A 27,434-nucleotide genomic window follows, 5' to 3' on the forward strand; every position below is an offset into this window, starting at 1 on the left:
AGACAGAAAATGTTTCCATGTTTTAGTTACTTTTGTGGGGTTCTTGAGATTTTTGCATTCTGGAAGATTCATTTTTATGTTTTCTTTTTATAAATGAGTTAGAATTTTACTACTTTGTTTAAAAAAGATTTTCATTTTTTGCTGTTTAAATTTTAGACACATTACAGTGCCATTGTTGAAGTCACCTATAGGTTCCTAGGGGATTCTTGCCTGGTTGCGGACTTGAGTCACAAAGACTCGCTATTAAATTACAACGCAGCGCAGTGCGGGAGCTCCTCGGTCCACGATACTCATTTGATCAGTAAACAAGTGCAGCCTGATAGTCTTGACTTCGATATTCAGGTTTGTCTCAAATCGGTTTATACCTTTGTGCTTCAGTTCTGGTAAAACAGCAGAATCTTAGTAAATGATTCTTGGCACTCTGTATCTGACTATCACTACGATTAAACCCTCCGGCTTGAGAAACAATTCGACACCCTTAGAAAAGAATTCCACAGGGTTTAAAAAGCTCTTTTCCCCAAACTAACTACCCCATTTAATCTTCTGGAAAACATGATTAAGAGTAAGATTATTTGAAATTGATCAGCTATTTTTTTTTCAGAAATACACATCCAGTGGGTGTGCGCCCTGTGGTGGGCTGGCGCCCTGCCCGGGGTTTGTTTCCTGCCTTGTGCCCTGTGCTAGCTGGGATTGGCTCCAGCAGACCCCCGTGACCCTGTAGTTAGGATATACAGTGGCGGGTTGTCTAATGGATGGATGGAAATGCACATCCTCTGGTTGCTGCTTTTAATATAAAAGCAGTTGTACTAAAAACACTCATTGCTAGAAAATGATCAATTTTAGGAAAAAAACGAGTGGTGGCCATGTGAGCTACAGTGCTGTAATTTTTTCATAACGGGAATAACAATTTGAAGATAATAGCTTTATATTAAAGGGATTTAAAACCAAGGATTTTTTTTATATGTTAGAAAATAGGGAACATGTCATTATGCGATCACACATACTATAGTATCTTGCATATGGCTGGTAAAACATTTTAAATTACTATAGTTAACTACTTTTTCGTAGTAGTGGTAGTAATTTTAATGTATTCATTAGGTTTACACTGAAAATCTTAATGATATTGTACAGTATTGGAACACCTTGATTTATAAGATGCAAAAATTTGACATTGATTTAACAAGTCAGAGATCTGGCATTAAGGTGCTAAACAGCAGAGAAAAATTCAAATGACATTTCTGTGTACATAGTTCATAAAGCATATAATCACTTCTCATGTGAGTGAGTGTGCAATAAATCATTAATTTCCTGCTGTTTCATCAACATGCAGATTTTTCTCTAAAAACTGCCAATCACTTCTGTCAGCACTCAGTCTCAGAGCTATTAATGGCACACAACAATTTATCTTTGACAAAATGCTGAAAATATTTATGAATCAATCAATCTTTACTTTGTGAAGGAACTTTCTTATTACTTATCAGAGGTTTAGGACATTTTCATGACATAAACACATTTATCATCCGAGTTTGAAAAACCAGCACCTCTAATCTTACACCCCAAAAAAGGATAAATTCTTGACATTAGGTGCAAATGATGAGAAGAAAAAACAGAGGTGCTGAAAAGAATTACTTATCGTCGTGACATGCATAATTTTAAGCTTACGGAGATAAAGAGGTGGCATGATTGAAGTGTTTAAACGTATGAAAGGAATTACAACAGTAAATCTAGGCTGTTACTTTAAAATGATTTCAACAAGAACATGAGGGCACAACTGGAAACTTTGTTGAGGGTAAATTTCATAAAAAATATTAGGAAGTTTTTCTTTACACAAAGAACTAAGGATGCTTGGAATAAGTAAGAATGATGTAAGCTCAAATGTCCCCAATAGGCTCCAGTTATACGTTGGAAACCTTACAGAAGATGATGATGCCATCTTGCAACACTGAAAGCAACACTTTGAATAACACCTGAATACTCAGTTGCATGGGGACAGATGAAAAAAAAAAAGCCATCAAGCAATTAAACCAATAAAGGACCACAAAATTGGCAACCCAGATGGTATTACCGCAGATGTACTGAAAGCTGGTGGTGAGCGAGGGGTATGCAAGTTTCAGGACATCACTAACAAGCCCCGAAACAAGAGTTCAGAAATGAAGGAGAAGGTTACAAATAGAAGTGTGGACAACGGCCTAAGTCTGTTGCTTCAGACCATACTGAGGCAATACTGAGATGATGTCCATAGCCTGGCAAGGTCCGGTCGGGTCAGGACGGGGAGCATGCACTGGTACAGCACTTTGCCACACCCAACACATGATAAAACAGCTTGGGATCCTGTTGGTCAATCCCCCTTGATCCCAACCCCTGGAACTGACCATCTATCTGCTGCAGCCAGGTGTTATGTAAGTGTCCCCTTGTCCTCCAGCTGCTCAGGTCATTAACTATGAGGATTCCGTAAGCCGCCTCACCCTTGGGGAAATGCACCACGTGGCCCTCAAAATGCAGGTAATGTGCCTCATTCGGGACTCTGTGAGTAACCTCTCATTCAGCACAGTACTGAAGGAGTCCAGTCTTCATCTCAGGTCACTGGATAGCGGCCATGTCTCACAACTATATAGCAAAGCAGGAAGCACCTTCACTCTAAAGACTTGGACCTTCGTCCTTTTGCAAAGATATTGGGAGTACCACACACTCCTTTCCAGTGACCTCATGACCCAAGGGTTGTTCCTTGCAGTGAGAAATGGTTGTGTAATCCCACTGCACGTTACTCTGACTCAGAACTATTATCTCTTAACCTTGCAACAGGAAAGACTACCAAGGTTATAGGGGATAACTAGGAAAAGAAACAAAAGACAAGAAGAGCATCTAAACCAAAAATCAGTCCTGGCATTCATCTAAGCACAATTCTAAACCCAAGAATTCTAGCAAGAACATGAAAAGCAACAGTCAAGAACCAAGAAGCCTAAAGGGCAAAAGTAATAAAAGGTCGCTTTTCTTTGAATTTGTTCAGACTCGATTAGTGACGCATCTAACGCATCCATTATTCATGTTGTTATCCTGATGATGTCCATCACATAACTTCTGGGGCAACTGTTGTTGCATAATGACAATGGCAACACAAAATGGAGGTATCCCAGGAAAAACGAATTGGTGCCCTCAGAAAACACAAAATACAAAAAAAAAAAAAACTGTAAGAAATAGACTTAAACAAATAAACCAAAACTTACTAACATACATAACCATAACATAACCCCTCTCATCATGATATTGACACGACAAAGTGGATATCTTCAATCTACACCCTCTTAAAGCTAAGACAGAAGTAACTAAGACAGTACTGGTATCCATCCCATATACAGATGAGTGACATTTTTGTCTCTTCGAAGGCCTATAAGTCTTCTGTACGTTTTCTCAATACTGTAAAACCGATTCTCTAGCCATGTAACTGAGCTTCCAGCAATGACCACCTCTAAAGAAATTCAGGAAGCTGTTGTCGATTCTCCTTATCTCCACAACTGTCCCAAAAGGTAAACATTTATAAAGAAGTAAAGCACTGAATTGGTTGTTCCAGCAACAATGCTAGATCTTCAAGAACCAAGACCTCAACAAGAAATCAAAGCTCACGGTCTTAAAGGCAATTTGCATCATTACCTTTCTGAATGACAATGAGGCCTGTGCTACTCAATATCAGCACCTAAAAGCCCTCCAGAAATTCTGTCAGCATTGCATCTGCAACAGTCTCCATATTAACTGAGAAAATCACCGCACAAATTTCAGTATCTTAAGCAAGGGATATCTACCAAAGAAGCCATGATCCTGCAGAAGTAATTCCCCCCTGGCAGGCTACTGCAGCAAAATGCCAGACTGCTGCCCCTCTACTCCTCGCTGAACCAAAGTCAGAGAACCCAGAGTAGGGGATGCAGTTGAAATAAAGCTTTAAGGCTTAGCTTGCAAAAAAAATCTGGATTATCATCACCAGCAGGGAGAGTCTAGTTATGGAATGTTCCCTACGGTGCCACATGATTCATCAAGCGGCACTTCATTTTGACACTGACTGCCTCCCTGATGATGCACACAGAAAATGGTAATGTAAAGAGAAGGAAGAAAAATATTCAAGGAAGAAACAACCAAACAGAACCTCCGAGTTAAGGTTGCATTAAGGGTCAGTCTTGAAACATTTCTTATGATTCCTCTTACCCCTCTGTAATTTCTTCATTGAGAAATAAAAAAATAAATAAATAAAAGAATATGTTAGTCAGTATGACTTATTGGCTAAAGTCTTTTCATTTTCCTGCACTCCATTTGTTAAACCACTTCTGCAGACTATTGGAATACACCCTGAAATGATAAATTACAGTGAGTAAAGATGTATTCCAATAATATCCACTCATCTTAGCCTGTTTATCCAGGGCAGTGTCACAGGGTTATGCCGCAGCATGTCCAAGGTCTAAGGTGGTGCAAGGTTTTTAAAACAGTGTAGCTCAGGAATTGTGGGTGTTGGTGTGTGCTTGCGGAAAGCCGTTCAGCCCTGAGTGTTTAATGAGCAGCACATAGGTTGTTATGGGAAGTCCCTACACTCACAAGGACAGAAGTGGGCCGAGTAGAGAAAGAAGGGAGGAAAAAATAAGGAAATTCAGAGAAGTGTCAAACCAAGAGAAAATGCAGAAAAAGGTGATTGTGTCAGTGCTGAAGAGAGGAGGTTAAGAGGGTAGGTTACCCCATGACAGAGTGAGAGAAGCACTCCTGTTGAGCATTAGGAGAAGCAGGCACTCCAAGGGTCATCCTGTGGAGCAACGGAGTCAAGATCTGGACAACCCAGAGGGAGAGGGGAACCACTTTTGCTGCCAATCTCTGCTGAGAAGACCTAGAAGGAGATCAGTGAAGATGGTAGAGAGAGAAGAACTGGAGATGAGAGAGAAGAGAGAGATCCTGACCTGATTGGTAATCTTGGTTTTAATTATTTACTTATTTGTATTCACTTCAAAGTTGTACTCTTTTCATGGAGAATTATTTATCAAAAGATTTGATCTACACCATACGTCTTGGACCCTACTGACTGTGTTTGAATTGCTATGAATAAATCTCTGTGCAAATCTTTTTGTTTTTGCATTTTACAATATACTGTTGTTAAAATCTGAACACAAATAGGCTTGTTATAGCTGAAATAACTTTCATATATGCCAGATTCCAACTCAAGTGATGCAAGACTCTTATTGATTTCCTATCGTTAGTTGTTTGTTGTAGATGGCCTATGGCGAATTGTAGTTTAAATCTCTTAAAACTAAACTTTTTTGAAAGAAGTGTCTGCTGGAGAGTTAAAATTCTTTCAAAACTCTGGTTGTGCAGCTAACGTTAAGGCGAGTTCTCAAACACAGGCAACTTTGCTACAGTTTCAGTAACTTGTACTGGGGATTTGTTTTGCCATGCACAGCAGCTATCAAATATGTCAAAGAGGATAATATATAAGTTGAAAAAACCCTTCTCAAACTACAGGGTGGGGCATAAAGATCTCCCACATTTTGAAATGTATAAAAAATGAATGAAGCTGTCTAAAAAAAATTGTATATATTTCTAAAAAGTACATAAAAAAACAGTTTTGTTTTAATGGGTTTTAAAAATCACATCAGACAAATGGTGGCTGTCATTGGCCATACATGGCTAGACGTTCCTGGAAGTTCTCCATCATTCTCCGGGTCATCTCAGGTGGAATGGCGTCAATTTCCTGTCTAATCCTTTCCTTCAAATCCTCTAAAGATCCAGTATGATGTTTGAAAACCTTTTCTTTTAGGTACCCCAAAGGAAAAAGTCTTATGAGCTTGAATGTGGTGACCGTGCCGGCCACCTCAAATCTCCCCTTAAAGAGATCAAATGCCCAGGGAACATTTCTTTCAATGGTCGAAGCAAACATCAGGCTGTGTGAGCTGTGGACCGTCCTGTTGAAACCACACATGTTCTGTCGTAGGTCTGCCAGGTGATTTTTGTTTCAGTGTGGACCCAGTTGCCCGAAGATCAGAAATACATAGCAAAATCATTTTCCAATCTGGTACAGATGTATTTCGACCGAGCGTGAGGCATGTACGGAACGCTCCCTGCGTTGCTGTCACAGAATGGTTGTTCTCATACTACGCTTGAACAACAAGACCTCGATGTTCACCGGTTCAACTCATGATGGGTACTGAAAATGGTAGAGCCTAACCTACCAAATGAAACCTACCCCACCTCTCTACCCAACTACAGCCCACACAGTTCTCCCTCGAAATATTGGAGATCTTTATACTCAACCCTGTATATTTGATATATTTTTCTCATTCCCATTTATGGTCATACAGTCATACTTTCCAATGTACATATGTTTATAAAACAGTCACAAAACTGTTTGAAAATGTTCTACCAGTAAGCTAATCTAACATCCCATGTTTCTAGCAGCGAGACAATTTCCTAACTGGCTTAATTAACCCTCTGATTGTACAGGAACAGCCAAGAAAGTTCCATTACATGCTAGCTTGCAGGGGGTAAAAGAATAGGCCAGAATCTATGCAACTCTGTGATACTGATATTCTATTCAGTTTAGCCTATGTGAATTTAACATTCATATTAACTTTCTAAGATTGGCTCTTACAGCTCTACTGAAATAAGAAGATTCAGGAAATTAATAAACAACTAAATATTGTCATAGAAGTTTTACAAATCAAATAGATATAAATACAAAATATGCAAATTATAAGTGTTCTGCCAATTTGTGACATATCGGCTAGTTGCTGAGGCATGCTGTATAATAAACTTTACATAAAAAAATACATTCAAAATAAAAATATATATATATATATATATATAAACTGCTCAAAAAATTTAAAGGAAAACTTTGAAAACACAACGGGATCTCAACGAGAAAAAAAAATCCTGCTGGCTATCTCTATTGATATGGACTGGGTAATATGTTAGGAACGAAATGATCATGGAAATGAAAATGATCAACCAACAGAGGGCTAAATTCAAATACACCCCAAAAATCAAAGTGAAAAAATGATGCAGCAGGCGAGTCCATTTTGACGAAATTTCATTGCATCAACTCCAAATGGTACTCAGTAGTTTCTATGGCCCCCATGTGCTTGTGATATGGGGGGCACGCTCCTAATGAGACAACAGATGGTGTCCTTGGGGATCTCCTACCAGATCTGGACCAGAACATCACTGAGCTCCTGGACAGTCTGGGGTGACACCTGACAGAGTCAGATGAACAGAAACATAATGACCCCGATTTAGGTAAGGCGAGTGAATGTGGGGACCAGTCAATGGTATCAATTCCTTCATCCTCCAGGAACTGCCTGCATACTCTCGCCACATGAGACCAGGAATTGTCGTGCACCAGGAGGAACCCAGGACCCACTAAACCAGCATAGGGTCTAACAATGGGTCCAAGGATTTCATCCCGATACCTAATTGCCATTGTCTAGCCTGTAGAGGTCTGTGTTTCCCTTCATGGACATGCCTCCCCAGACTATCACACACCGCCCACCAAACCGGTCATGCTGAGCGATGTTACAGGCAGCATAACGTTCTCCACGGCTTCTCCAGACCCTTTCACGTCTGTCACATGTGTTCAGGGTGAACCTGCTCTCCTCTGTGAAAAGCACAGCCAGTGGTGGACCTGCCAATTCTGGTATTTTATAGCAAATGCCAATCGAGCTCCACGGTGCCAGGCAGTAAGCACAGGGCCCATTAGAGAACGTCGGGCCCCGAGGATACCCGCATGAAGTCTGTTTCTGATTATTTGGTCAGAGACTTTCACACCAGTGGCCTGCTGGAGGTTATTTTTTAGGCTCTGGCAGTGCTCATCCTGTTCCTCCTTGCCCAAAGGAGTAGATACCAGTCCTGCCGATGGGTTAAGGACCTTCTACGGCCCTGTCCAGCTCTCCTACAGTAACTGCCTGTCCTCTGAAATCTCCTACATGCCTTTGAGACTGTGCTGGGAGACACAACAAACCATCTGGAAGTGGCACGTATTGATGTGCCATCCTGGAGAAGTTGGACTACCTGTACCAGCTCTGTAGGGTCCAGGTATCACGTCATGCTACCAGTAGTGACACTGACCGTAGCCAAAAGCAGAACTAGTGAAAAAAACAGATGAGGAGGGAAAAATTTCAGTGGCCTCCACCAGTTAAACCATTTCTGTTTTGGGGGGCCGTCTCATTGTTGCCCCTCTAGTGCACCTGTTGTCAATTGCATTAACACCAAAGCAGCTGAAACTGATTAACAACCTGCTCTGCTACTTAACAGACCAGATCAATTGCCCACAAGTTTCATTGAGTTGATGCTACACTACGATTAAAACATGTTCCTTTAATTTTTTCTGCAGTATATATATAATGCAAAGCATTCAATGAGCTAGTGCTAATTTGACTTCAAAAACAGAAATTAAATAAATGATATAATACATTTATAAATGTATTATTATGATAAATGATATAATACATTTTGTCAATAGCTCAAAAGAGATGCACTATCGTTAGCCAGCTGTTTCTTCTGTTACAGTATATAGGTCATGTTGATAAGAGAAATTACTGGATTCAGGGTGGATGCTGTTATGTGCATAAAGATATTCTTCTCTCATGTGCAGACATGGATTGGAATACATCCCCTCCCTCGAAGTTAAAAAAGGCACACCAAACAGAAAGGAATATGCCAGGATGAGTCAGACTGCCAGAAAATGGGGAATAAAGTAGCTGTGTGGGTCTGATTGAAGCTGTATAATCCTTGGGTGAGATGAGGAGTGCTGCGTGGTTGGCATCACTTTCAGCTGCACTAGGAGAGAAGCAGGCAGAAAAAAAAACTAGAAGAAGCTCTTGTGCTCATTAGCATTGTCCTCAGCATCAGATCTAACTGCTCTTGAATATAATTAAGGCAAAGTGACAGATAACCACTGTATTCAGTATTCATTAGTATGTATGTCTAAATATTCTTAAGAGGTGGGCTTCCCAGTCAAATCGACAAGTGTAGATGGACCTAGAAGGCCTAACTGAGGTGGGACCAGGAATGAGAAACAAGGAACAGATTTGCAGTCTTAGAGTAACGCTATCATCAGATGACCATCAGAGACTGACCGCAGAGAAATGGCTGGTACATATGATGGAAAATCAGATTACCTTGTGGTGAAATCAGTCAATTTAGAGTTTTCAGTTTAAGGAGATTGAGTTTTGTTAAAAAAATGAAAAAAAAAAAACTAATAGCTATAGTACAGCAGTTTATTACGATCAGTATGGGCCGAAGTGATAGCATTTTATTTTGAGCACGGTTGCGATAAGCAAATATCTCGTATTAGTGGCATCACTAAAGAGCAGTCAATAAATCAGCAGGAGTTTCACATGAAGTTGAACAATCTTTTAAAATCAAAACGCCAACCAGAATTTGTTATAAAGAAACAAAATGAGAATCACAATAAGAAATGTTAAAATTGCGTTTTTAGACTTTGTGAGTTGTTATTAAAAGAAAAGTCGTAGAAAGAAAACTTACTATAGGGACAGTCCACCCCACCATTACATAGCAATTGCCATTGCACTTTTCTATTTCTTGATTCCTGAAGATAAGGGTTCTCCCTTTTCTCCTACATGCTACCATGGCACAACAAGTTTCATTTCTGTCTCTGATGTATCTTTAGGATTGTGATTGAAAAAGACTGACATCATCACTGGCTAAGGGGGCATCCACTTACCAGAACAAACACACCTGTCTGATGGCTCAACAGATGTCTACATGTGTCAAGAAATTAGTTAGATTTTTCTTTTCATCACTAGAGATCTTTATTTAAATACTAAATGTCAGACAGAAGCATGCGGAATTAAGGCACGAAAATGCTTCAGGATCAGAAAGAAAAACATTTTGTTCTTGTGGCAATGGCGCAGATTTTGCTGACACCAAAGCACCATTTTGTTTCCTCATTTTTTTGTGATGTCAAACACTGGGGTCTGCTGCAAATTCAGTTGTACACGAATCGTTTTGCTCGTCACATAGCTAGAGGACCACACATTAGGCCTGCTATAAAAAGTAATAATTCGACTAGGTCGCATCCTGGTGACCTTGGGATACTTGTTTTGTTGTCATGGCTTACCAAGAAAGCCTCAATGATGGGATTATCAATCATTCAACGGACTGAGAGACTGACCTTATTTTGAGCACAGAAGGTGAAAGCATGTTTAAAAAGTCGGCATTAGCAGTTGTTGATGGGGAATTAAAAATAGTATCATGGGAATAATTAAAAAGAACAGTCAGGAATAGGCTGAGGGTCAAGTGACAAAAAGAAAAAATAAGAAAAAATACCAAATGTACAAGATGCAAAAATGGAGTTCTAAAAGACAAGCAATGTTATTAAACCAAGCTAACAAAGTTTTCTCCCTAACCAAACCTAACACTTGCAAAGTTTGTAGTTTATTTTTTAGCATTTATATACAGCCTGAATGCCAAGTAAAGCATGCACCATAATTTATAATGGTGATAGTTTGAAGTCACAAGTTATGGATGCCACACATCACACCTATGTGACCAGCATTGGTTGTCATTAGCATAAACAGGACCATAACCATGAAATAATACAGAAATGGCTGTACCCATGAGAAAACCAACAACAAAGCAATGGTGTGAGCTAAATAACAGTCAAAATGAATAATCAAGACCAATCGAGGAGGCACCTACAGCAAAGTCCCTGACAGCCATGAGCTGACTTATTGGTCTTGGTGAGGCCAGGCAGTTAACCTGACATACTGTGGCACATGGGAGTCCTGTGGATGTGAAAATGTGACATTGCTGAGAACTGTTACAGTGAAGTCTCTCATACCCAGGATCCAAAAACAGTACAGGTGGCCCTAAAGTAGACCAAGGTACAAAGGTTGGTAGATCATTAAACAAACCACCGGCATAACTATAGGCAGTGCAGGTAGGGCATTTACAAAAGGGCCATTGGAGATAGGAGCCCACAGTGACTGCATCATTGCTTTTTTCACAAAGCTTCATCAAAACCATCCATGTTCTCTGGAGGGTCTTTTTACCGACCATACTGTCTGGATAATTTCATAAACTGCCCATGTGCTGCAGCAGCTGTGCATTCTAGTTTGGCAAGGCATTCTTCTCTCTGCTGAATGGACAGCTCTAGTGTATTCTTGTCTGTGCCACAGCATACGCCATCCAAGCTGTCATTAGACAGAGTGATTAATCTAATTCAGGATTTCAGGATGCCAAAGGATTTCAAGGTGCAAGACTGGCTTTAACCCTGGGTAGGGTGCCAGTCCATCACAGGACCCACTAACAGATCATTTGAAATCCCCAAGTATAGCGGGGGGCTGACAGAAAGAGAGATGTTACCAGGAAGCGCTCTACTAGCAGTGTTCATAGACAGTCTCTGAGTGGCTGACTAAATGAGCTCTCATTTTAGCTAACGCTATAAGGAGACCACTTCTGGGCCAGGTGATGCATGTTTGAGACTGGCCACTGACAGTTTACCATTGTACAAATCTCTGAACTGAGGTGCTTCATGGTGGGAGTCCATAGTGATTCACTTGGTGATGAGGACAGGTTCTGCCCTGTGGATGGGTGAAATGTAGCAGGCGCTGAGAGAGATCAGAATTTTTATATACTGTAGTGCAGGGTTGCCCAACTCCAGTCCTGGAGGGCCGCAGTGGCTGCAGGTTTTCATTCTAATCCTTTTCTTAATTAGTGTCCTGTTTTTGCTGCTAATTAACTTCTTTTGAATTCATTTTATTTGACTTGCTCTTGAAGGCTCAAACCCCTCAATTGTTACTTTTTTCCTTAATTAGAAGCCAAACAATAATGTGATACAAAATGAGCCAAAATAGGACCAGCAAACTGTGACCATCATACAATATCTCAAAATAAATAATGGTGAAGGTCTTAGGAATGCTGATCTACTCTTAGAAAAGAGAAAATCCACAATTTCAGAAATGTCTGCTATTGTACAAAGAGAGCAGCAACAAGCCATGGAATTAAAGAACGGGTTTAATAAACAACAAGACTCAGTGCCTAATTAAGCAGCTGGTTGGAGTGAAATTGGTTGGAGTTTGAGGCCCTGACTTAGTTGGTCTTCTGTTGGCTCACTCACATCTCATTTCACTTCTGTTTGGGTGCCATTTAAGGAAAGAAATGAAGCAATTCAGAGGAACGATGAAGAAATTCAGGGAAATAAATCTTAAAAACCAAGTCAATTAAAATTAATTCAAAAGAAGTTAATTAGCAGCAAAAACAGATCACTAATTAAGAAAAGGGTTAGAATGAAAACGTACAGCCACTGCGGCCCTCCAGGACTGGAGTTGGACACCCCTGCTGTAGCATAATCCTGCATCATTCAATTAGCTAATTTCCAATGGTTGTATTTTTTTTTTCATAAAGTATTTGCTTATGGCTATGAATTGTACTTATTGGCAGTTAGCATTTTATATTAAAAATCAGTAGTTAAAGAAATAGTCTCCTCAATAAAGAAATTCCTTTTGTTTTATTTCTTTTGAAAGTATGACAACTTTTTGTGCTGTCGCATTACCTCCTTGGTTTGACAGAATATATAACATGGACAGAAAGATTTGTATGGTTTTGAAATATTGTAATAAAGAATTTCACTCTACAAAGAATAGAAAGCTTCAAAATATGCAAAATGTCACACTATGAAGTGTATACTTTTTGTCTTGCTTTTATTCTGAATCATCCGTGAAATTCTAATAAAAAGGTAAACTCTTTCTCATTATTGAATACATCACACATTTAATACACAGAAGAGAAATATCTGAAGGGCTCTTTTTGAACTACTTTCAATATATTTTTTGGAGAAATGTTTGCACTATGATGAAAGTCCAAAATTCTCAAGTGCCATACATTGATCTAGATTTTCTGGTGTAAGGGCAGAGAAAGAAAAGAATTGCCAAGATGAATTGTTTCAGCGAGGGCTCGTCTGATTTCACCTGAAGGAATGATTGGCCCAGAACTTCTCTGGAAGAGAACACAGTCACCCATCTTATGCAAGAGGCAGCATTCCTGTCAAGTTGAGCCAGAAGGGTCATGTTATGGCTTATTTATGGCCCCCTTGCCAGGCAGAGATCAGTCACATGATTAACACTTTATATCCTATTAGTGCATTTCTTTTAAATTATGCAATGGTGAGCTCTGTCTAACTGCACGTCTAAACAAGAGAGACTGCATCAGGAAAATGTATGAAAGGATGGAGCTGACCTTTACTTAGAAATCGAATGTTATAGTGGGACGTTCCTGAAGCAGTTTGCCAAACGGATATAGCTGCTGCACAAAGGACAGAACAGCACAGTCAGATGTTCAATTGGATAAATCAACCTGCATCTTGTCAGTGCACACTTTGGATCTCCTATTTATTATGGCCATGTGCATTATGAAGGATTTCCAGATGTCCACAAAAAGGACCCAGCTCTATGCGGATGACCCCATGATTGCCACCATGGTGTTAAAGAGCTCTGAGTGAGGGCCCAACTATTTTCAGAAATCAGCTTCATGTTAAGTCTAGACAAGACATATCAACTGGAGTGTGGACCATAATGCAATGGAAGCTTTAAAATCGATGCACAGCTGATCATGAAATCCTCTACTTTCATAACTACCTGGGCTACCAACTGGACATGAAAGTAACATCATATAAGACACAATAATCCATTATATGGATAAAATGGAAACAATTAACTAGTGCACAACGAAAGCCTACCCATAATGCTAAAGTCCAAAATGTATTAAATTGTAGACTTACCAGCTTTGTTATATACTGCTATGTTGATGATACTCAGGTTTATATTCCTGTCTGCAACTCTGCAATAAATCAGCTCCACAACTGTCTTTCTGAACTAAGATCCTGGATGGCTAATAATTTTCTTGATCTGAATCAAAATAAAACAGAGGTGCTTATATTGGGTCCACCAGCTAAAGCCCAAATTGGTCTTGGACTTCTCGGCTCTTTCTCTGTCTTTTGCAAACCTCAAGTCTGCAATCTTGGTGTTACCTTTAATAGTAACCTCTCTTTTGAGAGACAAGTAAATTCTGTAGTCAAGAGTTGCTTTTTCCAGCTTCATCTATTAGGTAAGATCAAGCCTTTTTTATCTTCTAGGGATCTTGAGAAAGCTACTCATGCTTTTATTTTTTCTCGTCTTGATTACTGCAACTCGCTCTATTCTGGGATTAACAAATCCCTGCTACACAAGTTACAGTTGGTCCAGAATGCTGCCGCTCGCTTTCTGGTTGGGACAAGAAAGTATGACTCAGTTTCTCCTTTTTAGCTTCTTTACACTGGCTGCCTGTCAGTTTTCGAACTGATTTTAGTTTAGTTTTTAAATCTTTACATGAGCTTGCTCGTTTTATCTGAATTGTGTGTTTTACACCAGCCATCTAGAGTGCTTAGATCTTCTGGTCAGTTGTCTCTTGTTGCCCCTCGTACCAAGTGTAAAACTAAGGGGGACAGGGCTTTTGCAGCTGCTGCTCCTGGCCTGTGAAACTCTTTACCTCATCACATAAAGGAGTCATCTACAATTGAACTGTTCAAAACGAGATTAAAGACTCATTTCTATTCACTTGCATTCCATGACCTTCACTAATACTGATGGTTTCATCTTTGTGATTATATAACATTACAGTAATCCCTCCTCGATCGCGGGGGTTGCGTTCCAGAACCCCCCGCGATAGACGAAAATCCGCAAAGTAGAAACCATATGTTTGTGTAGTTATTTTTATATATTTTAAGCCCTTATAAACTCTCCCACACTGTTAACATTATTAGAGCCCTCTAGACATGAAATAACACCCTTTAGTCAAAAGTTTAAACTGTGCTCCAGGACAAGACAGAGATGACAGTTCTTTCTCACAATTAAAAGAATACAAATAGATCTTCTTCTCTTCAGGAGCAGAGAATTTCAGAGGGAGAGAGAGAGAGAGCTCGCAAAGAAAAGCAAACAATCAAAAAATCAATACTTGTGCTTTTAAGTTTGCCGCGGCATTTTTAGAGGAGCGTTAGTATCTTCTATGCAAACAGCCTCTGTGCAAACAGCCCCTCTGCTCACATCTCCTCCGTCAGGTGCAGAGAACGTCAGAGAGAGAGAGCGAGATTAAAGCAACAATCAAAAAATCAATATGTGTGCTTTTGTGCTTTTAAATATGCCGAGCACCGCAATAAAGCGGCATTTTTTTAGAGGAGCGTCAGTATCTTTTAAGCAAACAGCACCCTTGCTCATAGCCCTTCCGTCAGGCGCAGAGAATGTCAGAGAGGGTGAGAGAGAGGCAGAGACAAGCAAACAATCAAGCTCCGCGCGGGATGCATATCTTATAGCATTGAGGAGTTTTAGTTAATATGTAATACATGCTCTGATTGGGTAGCTTCTAAGCCATCCGCCAATAGCGTCCCTTGTATGAAATCAACAGGGCAAACAAACTGAGGAAGCGTGTAGCATAAATTAAAAGACCCACTGTCTGCAGAAATCCGCGAACCAGCGAAAAATCTGTGATATATACAGTATTTAGATGTGCTTACATTTAAAATCCGCGATAGAGTGAAACCGCGAAAGTCAAAGCGCGATATAGCGAGGGATTACTGTACTTCTATTTATTATGTATTTTATTTTATGTTCATATATTTTATTTCTATTTATGTTATTTATGTTTTTTCTTTGTTTTCTTTTATTCTATTGTTGTAAAGCACTTTGGCCACAACATGTTGTTTTAAATGGGTTATATAAATAAATTGACATTGACATATACCTCACAGTGCTAGCTGGGTAAAAAGAAACATATATACTTCCCACAAGGGGAATTTAATTGCTTAAAGAATCAGATTTCGGAGTTAAAAAAGAAGCTGCAAAGGAAAAACAAATGTATAAGGCATATAAGACTCCAATGTGAATCGCAGGACGTACGAGAACATAAGAGCAACCATTAAGAAAAAAATTAGAGAAGCTAAAAGGCAGTTACAGAGGAATATGGCAGATAAGGCAAAAAATTACCCTAAGAGATTCATTCAGTATTTTAGTAGTAAAAACACAGTCAAGAAGGAGGTGAGGTACATCAGAAATAGTGAAGAGGAATTAAAAAATACAGACAATAAAACAGTGGATGCTCTAAGCTCAAATTTTCTGAGGTCTTCACAAGCAAAGAAGCAGATAAACTCCCAGTGGTTAAAGAGACTACTAAGGAGGTACTCAGGGATTTAGAAATTGTAGAGGGAGAAGTGCTGCTCAGATTAAATAGGCTGAAATCCAACAAATTTCCAGGACCAGAGAATATTTACCATCGAGTTCTTAAGGAGGTTATTGAGTACATATATAAACTCTTGACACATATTTTTAGCAAGTCACTGTGCATTGAGGACATTCCAAAGGATTGGAAAATTGCAAATATCATCCTATTATATAAAAAGGGTGATAGGGCAGATCCAAGTAACTATAGGCCAGTAAGCTTAATGTACATCTCAGGAAAATTAGTGGAAAGCATTATTAAGGATAAAATTGTGCAACACATGGCAAATACGGGAGTTTTTCTGAAAAGTCATCAAGGGTTCAGAAGAGAGGGGTTGTGTTTTATTAACATTTTGGAATTCTATGAGGAAGTAATAAAAGGGTATGGTCATCATGGAGCATGTGAAATTATTTATCTGGACTGTCAGAAAGCATTTGATAAGGTGCCACAGTGCAGGTTGGGCATCAAACTGAAAGAAGTGGGAGTTCAGGTTGATGTTTGTAGTTTGGTGCAGAATTGGCTCAGACACAGGAAGCAGAGGGTGATGGTGTGAGGAACCTCATTAGAATTGGCCAATGTTAAGAGTGGTGTTCAGCAGGGGTCAGTGCTAGGGCTGCTGCTATTTTTAATATATATAAATTATTTGGATAGGAATATAAGTAACAAGCTGGTTAAGATTGCAGACGATGCCAACATAGGTGGATTAAAAGATAATCTGGAATCTGTTGAATCATTATGGAAGGACTTGGATAGCATACAGGCCTGGGCAGATTTGTGGCAGATGGAACTCAATGTCAGTAAGTGTAATGTATTACATATCGGACATAAAAATGTGGGTTTGAACACACAATGGGACTTCTGAAAATCAAAAGTACACCTTATGAGAAGGATTTAGGAGTCATAGTGGTAGACTCTATGCTATCAACTTCCAGACAGTGCTCAGACACCATTGAGCAGGCTAATATAATGTCAGGTTATAAAGCGCCCTGATGTGTGGAGTACAAGTCACAGGAGGTTCTGCTCAACCTTCATAACACACTGGTGAGGCCTCATCTGGAGAACTGTGTGCAGTTTTCTTCTCCAGGATAGAAAAAAGGACATAACAGCACTAGAAAAAGTCCAGAGGAGAGCAACTCGGCTGATTCCAGGGCTACAGAGGATGAATTATGAGGAAAGATTTAAAGATCTGAGCCTTTGCAGTTTAAGAAAGAGAAGATTAAGAAGAGACATGATTGAAGTGCTTAAAATTATGAAGGGAATTAGTCCAGTGGATCGAGACCGTTATTTTAAAATGGGTTCATCAAGAACATGGGAACACAGTTGGAAACTTGTGAAGGGTAAATTTTGCACAAACATTACAAGGTTTTTCTTTACCCAGAGAACCATAGACACTTGGAATAAGCTACCAAGTAGTGTGGTAGACAGTTAGACTTTAGGAACATTCAAAACTCGACTTGATGTCATTTTAGAAGGATTAAGTGGATAGGACTGGCAGGCTTTGTTGGGCTAAATTGGCCTGTTCTCGTCTAGATTGTTCTAATGTTTTATTGTTCTTGAACACAGCACAACATTTAGTCATCTTCAGAATTTTTCATTTAATTGAATGAGCATAGAAATGCCCAAAATGGTCTAGCATAAAAACACTATATGAGAAAGAAGATTACTAAAATGCAAGGAAAAAATCCTGCAAGTGTTTTTTTTTTCCTTTTATTTTTCAGCATTGGCAATTATCCTCCCTAAATGCCACAGTAGAGAAGAGCTGCACGTTACCCATTCTGATGCCCAGACATTTATTCAATTGAAGCTGGAGGCTAAGTTTGTTCAGCTGCAGACATTCTAAGATAGAAAGGCTGAGGGTATGCAATAATAGAGTATACACTTCATTAATCATTAAGCCAGTAGGTTGAAAAATATCATAGCACAGATTTGCAAATGCTCACCCACTCAAAAATGTTACACAGAATTTCTATTCTGTACATATCTAAAAAGAGACAAACGCATGCAGTGCCAATAAAACGTATTCAGTTTTTAGATTTTATGGTTCGGTATACATCACTTAATAACCGTGGATTGAATTTGACGTTTTTGACACAGATCAACAGAAAAGGACTCTTTAATGTCAATGTAAAAACAGATCTCTGCAAACTGATCTAAATGAATTACAAATACCAAACACAATAATTGATCACATATGTACTTGTCCCCTTCAAGTCACTATTTAGGAGATGCACCTCTGGCAGCCATGACAGCCTCGAGTCGGTGTTCTCAGGTCCCACTAACAGCCTTGCACATCTGCACTCTGCTGTTTGTCCCCATTCTTATTTCCTAAACTGCTCAGCCTCTTCCAGTCTGCTTGATAATCGTGAGTGAACAGCCATTTTCAAGTCCAGCTACAAGTTAGCAAATGGGAATGAGATCTGGACTCTGACTGGGCCATGCTAAGACAGTGTCAGACTATTCTTGTATAGCTTTGGCTTTATGTTTGGGGTTGTTGTCTCACTGGAAAACAAATCTTCTCTTAAGGCAAGTGTTTTTTGCAGATGCCTTGAGGTTTTCCTGCAGGATTTTGTTGAAGTTATTTTACCCTCACAATTCTTCCAGAGCCTACTGCAAAGAAGCGTCTCCAAAACATGATGCTGCCACCACCATGCTTGTGTGTTTTTGGTAATGTGCAGTTTTCAAACATGGTGGTAAGCCTGATGACCTCCTTAGTGTTATACAACCTTCTTCCAGCAGACTACAGGTTCTTCTGCATGCACAGTTGTCTCTTTGCCACTCTCTCATATAGATGTCTCTCCCATGTACTCTGCTCTAGCTTGAAACTCCTTCAGAGTTTTCAGAGGTCTTTGGTGGCCTCCCACGCCTGTCTTCTTCTTGCACAATCTCTCTGTTTTTTGTGCATGGCCTGCTCTAGGCAGATTTTCAGCAATGCCGAACTCTTTCCATTTTTGTCGTGACAGATTTAATTGGATATTTTGTGACTTGGTTATTTTCTTGCGCTTTTTAAGCCCCCTTTTCTTGGAGCTGCTTGGAGTGTTCTTTTGTTTTCATTGTGTAGGTTAGGCCAACATACGAGCTCAGCACAAGTTGGCCCTTCCAGATAAGGTGCATTTATTTACAATTTACGACAGTCAGTTGAAAGCTCAGACAGGTGGTCTCTGCTGAACTAATTCAGTAATGATTTAGGTGTGTCACGTTAATGGGAGTGATTATTTATGCAATCAGTTATTTTGTGTTTTATATTTATAATTAGTTCACACCACTTTGTACAGATTTACTATTACTTTGACATTAAAGAGTCATTTTCTGCTGATCAGTGTCAAAAAAGCCAAAAACTTTGAGGCGTGCGTCTTACATGACACACATCACTAATGAAATAGTAGCCAATTGAGCTTTGAATCTTTAAAGTCAATTAATTTTCTTTTATTTATTTGAGAGCTATGATTAGTGAGTCAAAAATACATACCACTGCCTAAACTCATGAATTCTCAGTGTCTGGCACATTAATTTCCTTTTTCAAATTTGGCAACTCAACTAATAATATAAACAAAGGAAACATAATTTGGATTAATAGCATTTATTACACTAATACATTTAAATACAGCAATCATCACTTACTCTTTCCTAAACCAGAATTAAAGTAATACTCCTTAGTCATTAGAAATTAGAAATAAGCTATTAATATGTAAATGGTCATAGCAGTTAATAAACCTCACATTACGCAATGTAACCTTTAAGACATTTTGGCAAGCGTATCTGATTAAAGCAAACATTACCCATCAGATCTGGTTATGGCATGCTGCCATCGTGCACACATTTGTGTCCTTTCACTGGTAAATTTAATAAGAGGTTTCACTGAGTATAGGCTGGGAGACTGGATGAATTCTCTCAGAAATCAATTATAAAGGCTCCCTGTAAAAAAGCACAACCGTAAATATATCCTGGCCCTTTTCATCTTGGCATCTGCACAAGGCAGTGTGTGTTTTTTCAGAGGTGTTGGACAAAACTGAAAGACGTGTTTTCTTTCAAGTTTTTTCAACTGTGCAGTGCCCATCCCACTTAGATGCATTGCTTTATAATGGAAATTAGCAAGTCCCATGAAATGGACCGTATTATAAAAAGCCATTTCACATGTATTTTGCCAGATCATAGGAACTGAAAGCACAAACAGCTGAATGCCCAATTCAATTAACTTGTTAGCTCAGGGGGAAACGAATGAGTTCACGCAATATAATAATCTAGAGAATAAGCCCATATACGGTAGCTGTGACACCAGCATATTTGAAACACAGTGACCCGTTACTCCTGCCTCTTTTAGACTGTCTCCAATTTATATGGAAGAAGATATAAAACCATTTAATACTTTTTAGGGTATTAAGAGATTACACACACATACCCTGTATATAGTGGAAGTTGTGCCACCAGGACAGCATTTGGCCTTGTCTTTCTTTTGTCCCTAGTGGCATTCTGTGAAACCTGCTGATGTCTCTGCTCCTGCCAGGCTGTTAGCCATCATTATGTGATACAAATGTATGTATATATAAATATATACAAATATTTGGATATGAATGTTTAAATGTGTGAATATATGCATCCAGTAAGTATAGGCACATGCAGCTAGGTGACCATGGTTTGCATCACTGGTGCTTCCTATGTGTAGTTGGCATGTTTTCCCCGTGGTGTCATCCGCAGACTTGATGATGCTGTTGCCCTCATTCTTTGCTACACAGTTATAGGTGAATAGACTGTATAGCAGTGGACCAAGGGAGTAGCCTTGCGGAATGCACACAAAAAAATGGATATGTTGGTTTTTGATATAAAAAAATCGGGAGTGGTCTCCCCTAGACTTTCTCATATACTCAGATATGGGGATGGATATTTGAGAAGTAAACCACAAGACAATGATTATATTTTTATATTAAGTGCATTAGAGAACCATCACTAACAAATCAAATCAAATTAATAACATATTGAACAATTATTATTAAAGTAAAGTTAAATGAACTGGACTCTGAAGCTTCACTAATAAAAAAAAAAGTACCACTTCCATTGACCGGAAATAGCTCAAAAGTTGATAGAAATCTACGTTTTGTACTTAATACTTGTATGCAAAATTTGGTTGACCGAAGTGAAAGTGTACTCAAGTTATCGTGTTTATATATACACACACACAGACATAATTCCAAAATTGGTATTTTCTGACTCAGGGAGGTCTAAAATGTCGAGATTCATCAAAATCTCAAGGTCGAATTTTTTGGACGATTACAGTACTTTGTACACAAGAAAGTTAAAAAAAAAAAACAAAAAACAGAAGGTAGCATGGATAAAACCAAATTACAAATAATAATACAGATTGGAACAGTGTGATGGCAAAAATTATGTTTTTACAATATACAGGTATGATGTCAAGCATTTAATTAGTCGCTATGGATGACATTATTGGCATGTTACTATTTAAGATGGTGGCGTGCTGGTTTCGAAATTACAATACTTTCCCTAAAAGAAAGTAAATCAGACTCAGGGAGGTCTAAAACATCAAGATTCATCAAAATCTTGAGGTCGAATTTTTGGACGATTACAATACTTTCCCTATACTTTGTATACATGAAAGTTAAAAAAAAAACAGAAGGTAGCATGGATAAAAACAAATTAAAAATAAAAACAAATTAAAAATAATAGTAAAAATCGGAACAGTGTGATGTCAGAATTTATGTTTTTAAATTATATGTTGTCAAGCATTTGATTAGTGGCTATGAATGACATTATTGCCGTGTGACTATTTAAGATGGTGCGTCCTTTTTCTGAAATTACAATATTTTTCATATTCTTTGTATATGAGAAAGTAAAAACAAAAAAAAAAAACTTTGTCTAAAAAAAGACATTTTTAGATTGTTTTGAAAATAAGATTAGATGTAATAAACATGTAAAACTGTATTGTCAGTTTTGTCCAATGCATTTGGACACACACAAAAAAAAGAAGGGTATATAGCATTTTAGAACAAAACTCTTCACACGTATATGTGGTAGTATATGTAGTATGTAGAAATGGCAATGTGACAAAGCAGTTGGCACTTCTGTCTCACACTTCCACACGTCTGTTTTGAGTTTGCTTTTTTTCAAAGCTTATAGATTTCAAGACTAGAGTAACAGGTCACTGAACGCTGGTCACTCTAAGAGTGTGACTGATGTCACATCCGGAGTTCATGCCTGCCTTGTGCTGAATGCAGCTGGGATAAGCTCTGACTCCTAGAAACACTGAATTGTGATCAAGTGGGTATTTCTCCAGCCACCTATCCCTTCATTTTATATTATATATATATATATATATATATATATATATATATATATATATATATATATATATATATATATATATATATATATATATATATATATATATATATATATATATATATATATATATATATATATACACAAAGTATATATATATATACACACACACACATATACACACAAAAAATAGATTCTGTTAACAGGGAAATGTAAGGAAATAGGGTAACATGGAGAGCATCCTGTGAAACAGGCAAATGTGTAACAATATTTTGCGTTTACAAATTTGCTGGGAAATTTTGATTGGAACACGTTTTAACAAACTCAATGAGGAAAGAGTTTACAACAGTAAGACTTAAATGGCTATGTGGGTGCAGTGCCGATTCACCTTCTTTCTCAATAAATATGCAATATTTGCAGCATAAATCTCTAGTACAATTTAATTTTCATTATATAATACTTTTCATAATTTAATTCCTCATCACAGAATGCTTTTTAAAAACCATGTCAATGCACGGCACCTTAGCTAGAAGTACTGAGTATCCCAGCATATCTGACAGCATATTGCAATTAGGTCAGAGATGTACCAAAGCTCTGTTAATCTCATTAAAAAGTAATGTGTGTTTAGATGAAAATACGGCAGGGCAGCATTAATCTCATAACATTCTGTCCTTTGGGGTACTTCAAACTTTAGAAGTGCCATCTTACCAGGTGGTTTAAAATGAGCAGTGAGAGTTTCTCCTTTTATCACCACCATGCAGATACGCATTCAGGCTTCTGATTTAGAGTAAATGTCTAAAAAACGTGTTTGACCAAAGATTTCTGTCATTAATATCATTACACCATGAAAGATGAAACAATAAAAGGAGAGTTTTACCGACAGATATGCATGTGCTGAAATTTACTTGTATCACTCTCTTCACAACCTCACTCTGAAGAGAAAACGTATTTACTTATCTTTGTGTGGCTCATTACATAAGAAAGGAAGGCAAAGACCTATAGGAAATTACAAATGCAAGCTTTACTTCTTTCACAGAAAAAAATGGGTAACTTTTAAAGAAGAAACACTTCATATGTCTGCTGCAGTCATAAATGAACTCTTAATCACATAATGCTTTTTTTGTTATTTAAAAGTCTGTAACCCAAAAACCTACAATGGGGATCAAATTCGTCTTCACGTTTTACAGTTGCAAAGATTTCAGATGCAAAAATTGCATCCCAGTTTAAACATACTATCTTATTAAAACACTCTTGAGTGAGCATTTGATCTACTGCAGATCTGCAAAATGGTGGCAGTAATGGGATGAGTAGCAGAGCCAAAAGTAATATTCTTAATCTGAGTGAATGCAGATTTATAGTACAATACAATTTATTTTTGTATAGCCCAAAATCACACAAGAAGTGCCGCAATGGGCTTTAAAAGGCCCTGCCTCTTGACAGCCCCCCAGCCTTGATTCTAAGTGGGTGTCAAAAGAAGGGGGTCAACACGATACAATACACAGAACAGAACACAAGTAATCTTCAATACAATACAGTGGAACCTCGGGTCACAATCGTAATTCATTCCAAAACTCTGGTCGCAACCCGATTTGGTCGTAACCCGAAGTAATTTCCCCCATAGGACTGTATGTAAATACAATTAATCTGTTCTGGCCTGAACGAGCTGTATTTAAATATATTTTTTTTAAAGATTTTTAAGCACAAAAATAGTTAATTATACCTTACCATAGAATGCACAGCATAATAGTAAACTAAATGTAAAAACATTGAATAACACTGAGAAAACCTTGAACAACAGAGAAAACTAACATTGCAGGAGTTCACGCTATAGCCTTACGAACCGCTTGCTGTAAACACTTTCATTGAGTTTTCAGCACAGGGAAAAAAATTAACATTTGGAAAATCCGTAATTTATACAAAAACTAACCATAAACAACCAAGAAAACTAACCTTGCATGAGTCGAGTTCTGGCATGAAGGAAGTGAGGAGGAACTGGGTGGAGAGGAGATTACAGTTTTGAGGTAAAGTCCCTCTGCGCGATGCACGTCTGACCGAGAACAATGTACTGTACAGGGAGAGACTGAACACGTGCGTAAATCACTGGGGCGTACAAACCGGAAGGGAAACGAAAAAGAGCACAAACAGTTCACAGCAAATGCACAGGCAGAGACGGAGCACATGCGGAAATCATCGGTGCGTACAAACCGGAAGGGAAACTGGCTTGTTCGTCACCCGAGTGTGTGGTCATGAAGAGATGCAAAAGTTTGGCAAACTTTTCGGTCATAACCCGATTTGTACGTGTTCTGAGACATTCGTGATCTGAGGTGCCACTGTATAATATTAAAAATAAAAATATTACAAGTACGGAGCAGAATTTAACAGTAAATTATATCACATATATCACATAATATGATTTACAGTAGATTTGTTTAGAGTCCCGGAGACTTTGGCCATCAAGCTGCCTGCCCCTATTGGCCATTCCGCAGTTGAGACAGCGCTGGGCCAGCCAATCCGATGAAAGGACCCCTCAACCCGATGATTCCTTTAATCAGTCACCTGGCTTTAATGTGCATGTTTTACAGAATACCAGCCTAGCTAAAAAATGAATGCAACAAAGTGACTGATGATTAGCACAGGGGTGTCACTTGATCCAAACTTTAGCACTTTAACTCAGGGTATTTTCACTTTGCTTAACACAGCAATTAAAACCACATTTATATTCATTTAAAAAAATGTAGGTGTGGAGTAACTTTCAGGTGCATTTGGAGAATTGGTTAGCTGGTTTCTAGTTGCTTTATCAAAGAGTTTGCTGTGATAATTTTCTTTACTATATATTTTTGTAACAGTGAGTAATACTCAGTAATAACTGAATGTAATTGCATGTGCTAGTAGTGTACATGAAATATGTTTTTAATACATTTCACAATAATACGTGGCTAAAATTGCTTTCACAGAAGACTACTATGCCCCATAGAGATTTAAAAGTGTCAATCTAAAATTGTTGGGTGAATCCAAACATGATGGATAATGGATCACTGTGGTGTTTTCCCATTAATTTACAGTGTCAGAGAAATACTGAGTTATTATAATCTTTAGATAATGCACCCATGATGTTACCATTAGTGTAATAAAAATACTGAGGACATGTTTAGTCACTTTACCATAAAGTGCTATCTCTAATACATTTCTGCATAAGTTGATTAAATTTTTTACTTTTACAGACATAAACACATACCCACTTTGATTGCAAGCAGCAGGAGAAGTGAGCTGCTGTGAGTGAGGTTTGTGACAGATAGCACAGGATGGAGTGAAGGTATTTGAAGAGCGCTTCTCTCACTATTTAAAGCACTTTACATAAGCAGAGGGGAATCACTTCAACCACCGCCATTGTGAAGCACCCACGTGGATGATGCAACGACAGCCATCATTGTACCAGTATGGTCACCACTCATTAGCTGTTAGTTGGTGAATGGTGAGAGAGATAACCAATTAAAAAAGTTGATGATGAGAGGTGCTAGAATGAATGAGGCCAAGATGGGAAAATTAGCCAGGACATCGGGATAAACCCTACTCTTTTTCAGGGCCATCTTAACGCATTGGGCATGCTGGGCAGTTTCCCGGAGGCCCCACAAGCTCAGGGGTTTATGAATGTTGTGACTCGCTGAGTGGTTGTGTAGGTAGGGGCCCCAGTGCACCGTTTTACTCGGGGGCCTATAATGTTCTTAAGACGGCCCTGCTCTTTTTGAAAGATGCCCAAGGACCTTTAATGACCACAGAGAGTCAGGACCCTGGTTGTATGTCTCATCTGAAGGACAGCACTACATTTAGAGCACAGTGTCCCTGTCACCATACTGGTGAATTGAGATCCACATTCAGATCGCAGAGTAAGTGCTCCCTGCTGTCCTCACCAACACCTCTTCTAGCAGCAACTTAACCTTTTCCTAGGATGGCATTTCAGCATTGGCCGGGGCAAATCAGGTGGACGGCTTGTTCTAAATTGCTAGTGGTATGGCTGCTGAGAAGCCTAATAGTTTCATGAGGAGAGACAGACAGACAAACAGACATTGCAGTAGGCACTTTTCACTTTGAATGGACCTAAAAAAAAAAAAGAGGACGAGCCTGCTTGTTATACTTCACATGATTATTAATATTCAATAAGCTGAATGCCATTACACAACTTATAATTAAAAACTCGGCTGACGCCTTTACTCATTGTGACCTACAACATCTCAATACATGGTATTTGGATGCATCTTTACAGATAGAGTATAGAGGGGTTAAGTGACTTGCTTGGGGTCACTCAATTTCAACAAAAGAGGCAATGTAACTAGAAATCTTTTGTTTTTTTTATCTCCAATAACTTAAAATGCCACTTAAAATGACTGATTTAACCATTAGCATTAAAATACACCAATGAAGACTGCTCATCATTTATCAATTTTCATTACAATGTTGAGGCAGGGCAGGCCTGAAGATGACTCCTACAATTTGTTTGTCTCCTCTTTATGATGCCATGTATTATACTCTCAGATGAATGCAGGCTACTCACTTCCATGGAAGTAAATGGAAAATAAATAAAATGGGCAGTAATGAGAAATGGAAATATTGAATTTTTTTCGGTGGAGGGGTGTTGTTTTCATTGACATTGAATTCCCCGAAAACATTGCATACAAACAGTCAATTTCATCTGCCTTTTAATTTTTTTACAGGAACAAATAATTGAACAATTAATAAAATGTGCCTTTACAGGGTCTCATTACTTTGTACCTGTTGTCGAAAATCTATAAGAATTCTGCACACCTCGAGAGAAAGTAGTTTATCTTTATTCTGTGATTAATAGCCTAATTAAGTGAGTTCTAAAGTAAAGCTTTTCCGCACACCCTGCTTCACTCAAGCGTTCTTTCTATATAATA

General features: G+C 38.5%; 1 protein-coding gene across 6 annotated transcripts in view; it reads right to left on the reverse strand.

Moving 5' to 3' along the window:
- Positions 1–27,434, reverse strand: part of LOC120530167 (catenin delta-2) — a 1,616,252-nt gene that overhangs the window by 940,665 nt on the left and 648,153 nt on the right. The window lies entirely within an intron of this gene.

The sequence above is a fragment of the Polypterus senegalus genome, chromosome 5 (assembly GCF_016835505.1).
Source record: "Polypterus senegalus isolate Bchr_013 chromosome 5, ASM1683550v1, whole genome shotgun sequence".
Taxonomy (NCBI): domain Eukaryota; kingdom Metazoa; phylum Chordata; class Cladistia; order Polypteriformes; family Polypteridae; genus Polypterus; species Polypterus senegalus.